Below are 6,971 nucleotides of genomic sequence, written 5' to 3'. Positions count from 1 at the left end.
GTAGAGCAACAGGAAAAGGAGATGGATTTTACAGGGATTTTACTATTCTCTATTTTACTATTCTCCAGTAGTCTATGGTTCTCCTCTCTACCATTCTCCAGGGGTCTGTGATCCTCCTCTCTACCATTCTCCAGGGGTCTATGGTTCTCCTCTCTACCATTCTCCAGTAGTCTGTGATCCTCCTCTCTACTATTCTCCAGTAGTCTATGGTTCTCCTCTCTACCATTCTCCAGTAGTCTGTGATCCTCCTCTCTACTATTCTCCAGTAGTCTATGGTTCTCCTCTCTACTATTCTCCAGTAGTCTGTGATCCTCCTCTCTACTATTCTCCAGGGGTCTATGGTTCTCCTCTCTACCATTCTCCAGTAGTATGTGATCCTCCTCTCTACCATTCTCCAGTAGTATGTGATCCTCCTCTCTACCATTCTCCAGTAGTATGTGATCCTCCTCTCTACCATTCTCCAGTAGTATGTGATCCTCCTCTCTACCATTCTCCAGTAGTCTGTGATCCTCCTCTCTACCATTCTCCAGTAGTCTGTGATCCTCCTCTCTACTATTCTCCAGGGGTCTATGGTTCTCCTCTCTACCATTCTCCAGTAGTCTGTGATCCTCCTCTCTACCATTCTCCAGTAGTATGTGATCCTCCTCTCTACTATTCTCCAGTAGTATGTGATCCTCCTCTCTACCATTCTCCAGTAGTATGTGATCCTCCTCTCTACCATTCTCCAGTAGTATGTGATCCTCCTCTCTACTATTCTCCAGTAGTCTGTGATCCTCCTCTCTACTATTCTCCAGGGGTCTATGGTTCTCCTCTCTACTATTCTCCAGGGGTCTGTGATCCTCCTCTCTACCATTCTCCAGTAGTCTGTGATCCTCCTCTCTACCATTCTCCAGTAGTATGTGATCCTCCTCTCTACTATTCTCCAGTAGTCTATGGTTCTCCTCTCTACCATTCTCTAGTGGTCTGTGATCCTCCTCTCCACCATTCTCCAGGGGTATTTCTCACCTGTTTGTAGTCCTTGTGCAGCTTCTTGTATTGGAACATGTTGCAGAGGACTGTGGCCGCTGCTTTGGCTGCTTTCAGCTTCCCAGGACTACAAGAGAGACAACATAAAGACCAGGTTAAGAACTAGCAGGACTACAAGAGAGACAACATAAAGACCAGGTTAAAAACTAGCAGGACTACAAGAGAGACAACATAAAGACCAGGTTAAGAACTAGCAGGACTACAAGAGAGACAACATAAAGACCAGGTTAAGAACTAGCAGGACTACAAGAGAGACAACATCAAGACCAGGTTAAGAACTAGCAGGACTACAAGAGAGACAACATAAAGACCAGGATATGAACTAGCAGGACTACAAGAGAGACAACATAAAGACCAGGTTATGAACTAGCAGGACTACAAGAGAGACAACATAAAGACCAGGTTATGAACTAGCAGGACTACAAGAGAGACAACATAAAGACCAGGTTAAGAACTAGCAGGACTACAAGAGAGACAACATCAATACCAGGATATGAACTAGCAGGACTACAAGAGAGACAACATAAAGACCAGGTTAAGAACTAGCAGGACTACAAGAGAGACAACATAAAGACCAGGTTAAGAACGAGCAGGACTACAAGAGAGACAACATAAAGACCAGGTTAGGAACTAGCAGGACTACAAGAGAGACAACATAAAGACCAGGATATGAACTAGCAGGACTACAAGAGAGACAACATAAAGACCAGGATATGAACTAGCAGGACTACAAGAGAGACAACATAAAGACCAGGATATTAACTAGCAGGACTACAAGAGAGACAACATCAAGACCAGGATATGAACTAGCAGGACTACAAGAGAGACAACATCAAGACCAGGATATGAACGAGCAGGACTACAAGAGAGACAACATAAAGACCAGGTTAAGAACTAGCAGGACTACAAGAGAGACAACATAAAGACCAGGATATGAACTAGCAGGACTACAAGAGAGACAACATAAAGACCAGGATATGAACTAGCAGGACTACAAGAGAGACAACATAAAGGCAGGATATGAACTAGCAGGACTACAAGAGACAACATAAAGACCAGGATATGAACTAGCAGGACTACAAGAGAGACAACATAAAGACCAGGTTAAGAACTAGCAGGACTACAAGAGAGACAACATAAAGACCAGGTTAAGAACTACACTTGGGACTACAAGAAGGAACAACATAAAGACCAGGTTAAGAACTAGCAGGACTACAAGAGAGACAACATTAAGACCAGGTTAAGAACTAGCAGGACTACAAGAGAGACAACATAAAGACCAAGGATATGAACTAGCAGGACTACAAGAGAGACAACATAAAGACCAGGTTATGAACTAGCAGGACTACAAGAGGAGACAACATAAAGACCAGGTTAAGAACTAGCAGGACTACAAGAGAGACAACATAAAGACCAGGATATGAACTAGCAGGACTACAAGAGAGACAACATCAAGACCAGGATATGAACGAGCAGGACTACAAGAGAGACAACATAAAGACCAGGTTAAGAACTAGCAGGACTACAAGAGAGACAACATAAAGACCAGGATATGAACTAGCAGGACTACAAGAGAGACAACATAAAGACCAGGATATGAACTAGCAGGACTACAAGAGAGACAACATAAAGACCAGGATATGAACTAGCAGGACTACAAGAGAGACAACATCAAGACCAGGATATGAACTAGCAGGACTACAAGAGAGACAACATAAAGACCAGGATATGAACTAGCAGGACTACAAGAGAGACAACATCAAGACCAGGATATGAACTAGCAGGACTACAAGAGAGACAACATCAAGACCAGGATATGAACGAGCAGGACTACAAGAGAGACAACATAAAGACCAGGTTAAGAACTAGCAGGACTCCAAGAGAGACAACATAAAGACCAGGATATGAACTAGCAGGACTACAAGAGAGACAACATAAAGACCAGGATATGAACTAGCAGGACTACAAGAGAGACAACATAAAGACCAGGATATGAACTAGCAGTTGGACTGAGATTCGCTCTAATTGCAGGAAAGTGTAGGGTGGGAGCAACAGAAGACAGAGAAAATGACAAGGTGCCGTTGAGGAACTAGATTACTGTCGTTGTTTTGTTTTGTAAAGCAAATCTGCATTCCAGCCATCACACAATTACTGTCGTTGTTTTGTAAAGCAAATCTGCATTCCCGCCATCACACAATTACTGTTGTTGTTTTGTTTTGTAAAGCAAATCTGCATTCCCGCCATCACACAATTACTGTCGTTGTTTTGTAAAGCAAATCTGCATTCCCGCCATCACACAATTACTGTCGTTGTTTTGTTTTGTAAAGCAAATCTGCATTCCCGCCATCACACAATTACTGTCGTTGTTTTGTAAAGCAAATCTGCATTCCCGCCATCACACAATTACTGTCGTTGTTTTGTTTTGTAAAGCAAATCTGCATTTCAGCCATCACACAATTACTGTCGTTGTTTTGTTTTGTAAAGCAAATCTGCATTCCCCGCCATCACACAATTACTGTTGTTGTTTTGTTTTGTAAAGCAAATCTGCATTCCCGCCATCACACAATTACTGTCGTTGTTTTGTAAAGCAAATCTGCATTCCCGCCATCACACAATTACTGTCGTTGTTTTGTAAAGCAAATCTGCATTCCCGCCATCACACAATTACTGTCGTTGTTTTGTTTTGTAAAGCAAATCTGCATTCCCGCCATCACACAATTACTGTCGTTGTTTTGTAAAGCAAATCTGCATTCCCGCCATCACACAATTACTGTCGTTGTTTTGTTTTGTAAAGCAAATCTGCATTTCAGCCATCACACAATTACTGTCGTTGTTTTGTTTTGTAAAGCAAATCTGCATTCCCCGCCATCACACAATTACTGTTGTTGTTTTGTTTTGTAAAGCAAATCTGCATTGAGCTATCATAATAATTACTGTCGTTGTTTTGTTTTGTAAAGCCAAATCTGCATTCCCGCCATCACACAATTACTGGGTGAAAGAAAGTGAGTTTTTGGGAGTGAATTCTGCCTCCCACATTGGCATACTCATTGCTTGTTTTGGTAAAGGGACCTGGTATTCTGCCATCACACAATTACTGTAAACAAATCTGCATTGTTTTGTTTTGTAAAGCAAATCTGCATTCCGCCATCACACAATTACTGTCGTTGTTTTGTAAAGCAAATCTGCATTCCCGCCATCACACAATGTGTTGTTTTGTTTGCCATAAATTTATTGTTTTGTTTTGTAAAGCAAATCTGCATTCCAGCCATCACACAATTACTGCCGTCGTTTTGTTTTGTAAAGCAAATCTGCATTCCGCCATCACACAATTACTGTCGTTTTGTTTTGTAAAGCAAATCTGCATTCCCGCCATCACACAATTACTGTCGTTGTTTGTAAAGCAAATCTGCATTTTGCCATCACACAATTATCTGCATTCTCAGTTGTTTTGAGCCATAAAGCAAATCTGCATTTCAGCCATCACACAATTACTGTCGTTGTTTTGTTTTGTAAAGCAAATCTGCATTCCCGCCATCACACAATTACTGTCGTTGTTTTGTAAAGCAAATCTGCATTCCTGCCATCACACAATTACTGTCGTTGTTTTGTTTTGTAAAGCAAATCTGCATTCCTGCCATCACACAATTACTGTCGTTGTTTTGTAAAGCAAATCTGCATTCCCGCCATCACACAATTACTGTCGTTGTTTTGTTTTGTAAAGCAAATCTGCATTCCCGCCATCACACAATTACTGTCGTTGTTTTGTTTTGTAAAGCAAATCTGCATTCCTGCCATCACACAATTACTGTCGTTGTTTTGTAAAGCAAATCTGCATTCCTGCCATCACACAATTACTGTCATTGTTTTGTAAAGCAAATCTGCATTCCCGCCATCACACAATTACTGTCGTTGTTTTGTAAAGCAAATCTGCATTCCTGCCATCACACAATTACTGTCATTGTTTTGTTTTGTAAAGCAAATCTGCATTCCCGCCATCACACAATTACTGTCGTTGTTTTGTAAAGCAAATCTGCATTCCCGCCATCACACAATTACTGTCGTTGTTTTGTTTTGTAAAGTAAATCTGCACTTCCGCCATCACACAATTACTGTCGTTGTTTTGTAAAGCAAATCTGCATTCCTGCCATCACACAATTACTGTCGTTGTTTGCGCAATCCAAACAACAACAAAAAACGGTCCGTTATAGATCTCAATCTGGGTCAGGTGAGCATCATTTGAAAGGCTGTTCTATTGCTAAGGTAACTAGCTAAGTTCTACGTTCTAAAGTTCTATGTTCTAAAGTTCTATGTTCTAAAGTTGTACATTGTAAAGTTCTACGTTCTAAAATACGATCCTACAGTGTTAGGCTTCACAAGGCAATTCAGAGAAGCACAATCATTTTGGTGCACACAGAGAGGACAAGACTTTGGGACAACATGATTCTCTATGACATTTTTGTCCAAAAAATTAGTTTGTCACATATAATTGACCTTTAGATGTTTTTTCTTATGTCTGTGGAGTTAGATTTATTTTTTAAAGCACATTTTAAGTGAAGAAAATAATTAAAAACTAGAAAGATCTATCTGCATGAAACTATTTTGAACTTGGGCACGATAAGGTTATATCGGCAATCCAATCACGAGCCTGAACAAATACAGACGGACCAATCAGAACACGTCTTTGCCATCTGCCTCTAAATAAAGCAACAACAAAAAACACAGACAGAAATCTTAAAAGTAAATGATTGTCGTCACATCGTTGTTCAGTGATGACAGTAATTAGTCTGATGATCATAATACAATTCTTAAAGTATTTGATGATGTGTTCTGACTCTTTTCTTGGTAAAAAATACTGTTATTCTATCATGTTTGTATTCAAATAGCTACAGTTTTGTTAAAAACAAAACATGTGTGACTCAGGATTGTCAGCCTGATTACAGCTGAACCCAGATGAACATTTCAGAGACATACGGTTTTATCTGCGACCGTATCCTCCTGAAAAACCACACATTTACAAATGACTCAGGATTTTAATACTCTGCACTCTTTAGCTACCTTTAAGGTGAAGACTATAATGGGTTATAAAGAAGAATTCACTACAAAAACAGTTATGAGATCTGAGATGTGAAAGCGTTGCTGCTCAATATCTCAGAACTATGCAGAGATAAAACCTTCCGAGCCTCATGACTTCCTAGTCCCAAGGTCACAAGGAGTCATGAGTGCACTCAGGCGCTAGTGTTCGAGGCGGCAAATTGTCTTCACAATAGACAAACATAGGCTCATTCTGTTCAGAACAACCCAGGGGTTATGACCCTGAAGTGATCTTGTAACTGTACATCAGACATGGTCATAAACGTTACTGTACTGTATTATGACACCAGTTTTATGATTTGGAAATGTGAAATGCATATTCGGGACTCAGGTGTTTGGCTTGTTTGATGTCAAAGTGGTATTTATTATAATCCTCAACGTCTCGTCTTTTCAAATGCACAGAGTCGCCTTAATTTACACATTTCCCTTCACTCAGACAACAACAAATGTGCAAAAGTTGCCTAATTATCAAGGAGGGATGGGGGACAACTTGTTGTTGCGAGGTGCTCAAGTTCAGAACGGCTGTCAGTCAAAACCCCATGTGGCTCCCGTGGGAAGCACAGAGCCAGAGCTCTGATGTCAGGAAGAGCATCAAATGAAATCAAATTGTATTTGTCACATGCGCGGAATACAACAGGTGTAATAGACCTTACAGTGAAATGCTGAATACAACATGTGTAGTAGACCTTACAGTGAAATGCTGAATACAACAGGTGTAGTAGACCTTACAGTGAAATGCTGAATACAACAGGTGTAGTAGACCTTACAGTGCAATGCTGAATACAACAGGTGTAGTAGACCTTACAGTGCAATGCTGAATACAACAGGTGTAGTAGACCTTACAGTGAAATGCT

General features: G+C 40.6%; 1 pseudogene; it reads right to left on the bottom strand.

The window, feature by feature from the left end:
- Positions 1–740: 740 nt before the first annotated feature.
- The window catches only part of LOC135567128 (plakophilin-3-like), a 25,454-nt pseudogene continuing 19,223 nt past the window's right edge, over positions 741–6,971 (bottom strand).

This window comes from Oncorhynchus nerka, unplaced genomic scaffold, assembly GCF_034236695.1.
Source record: "Oncorhynchus nerka isolate Pitt River unplaced genomic scaffold, Oner_Uvic_2.0 unplaced_scaffold_2562, whole genome shotgun sequence".
NCBI classification, from domain to species: domain Eukaryota; kingdom Metazoa; phylum Chordata; class Actinopteri; order Salmoniformes; family Salmonidae; genus Oncorhynchus; species Oncorhynchus nerka.
Note: the sequence above shows the minus strand (reverse complement) of the source record. Positions and strands in the feature narration are given on the sequence as shown.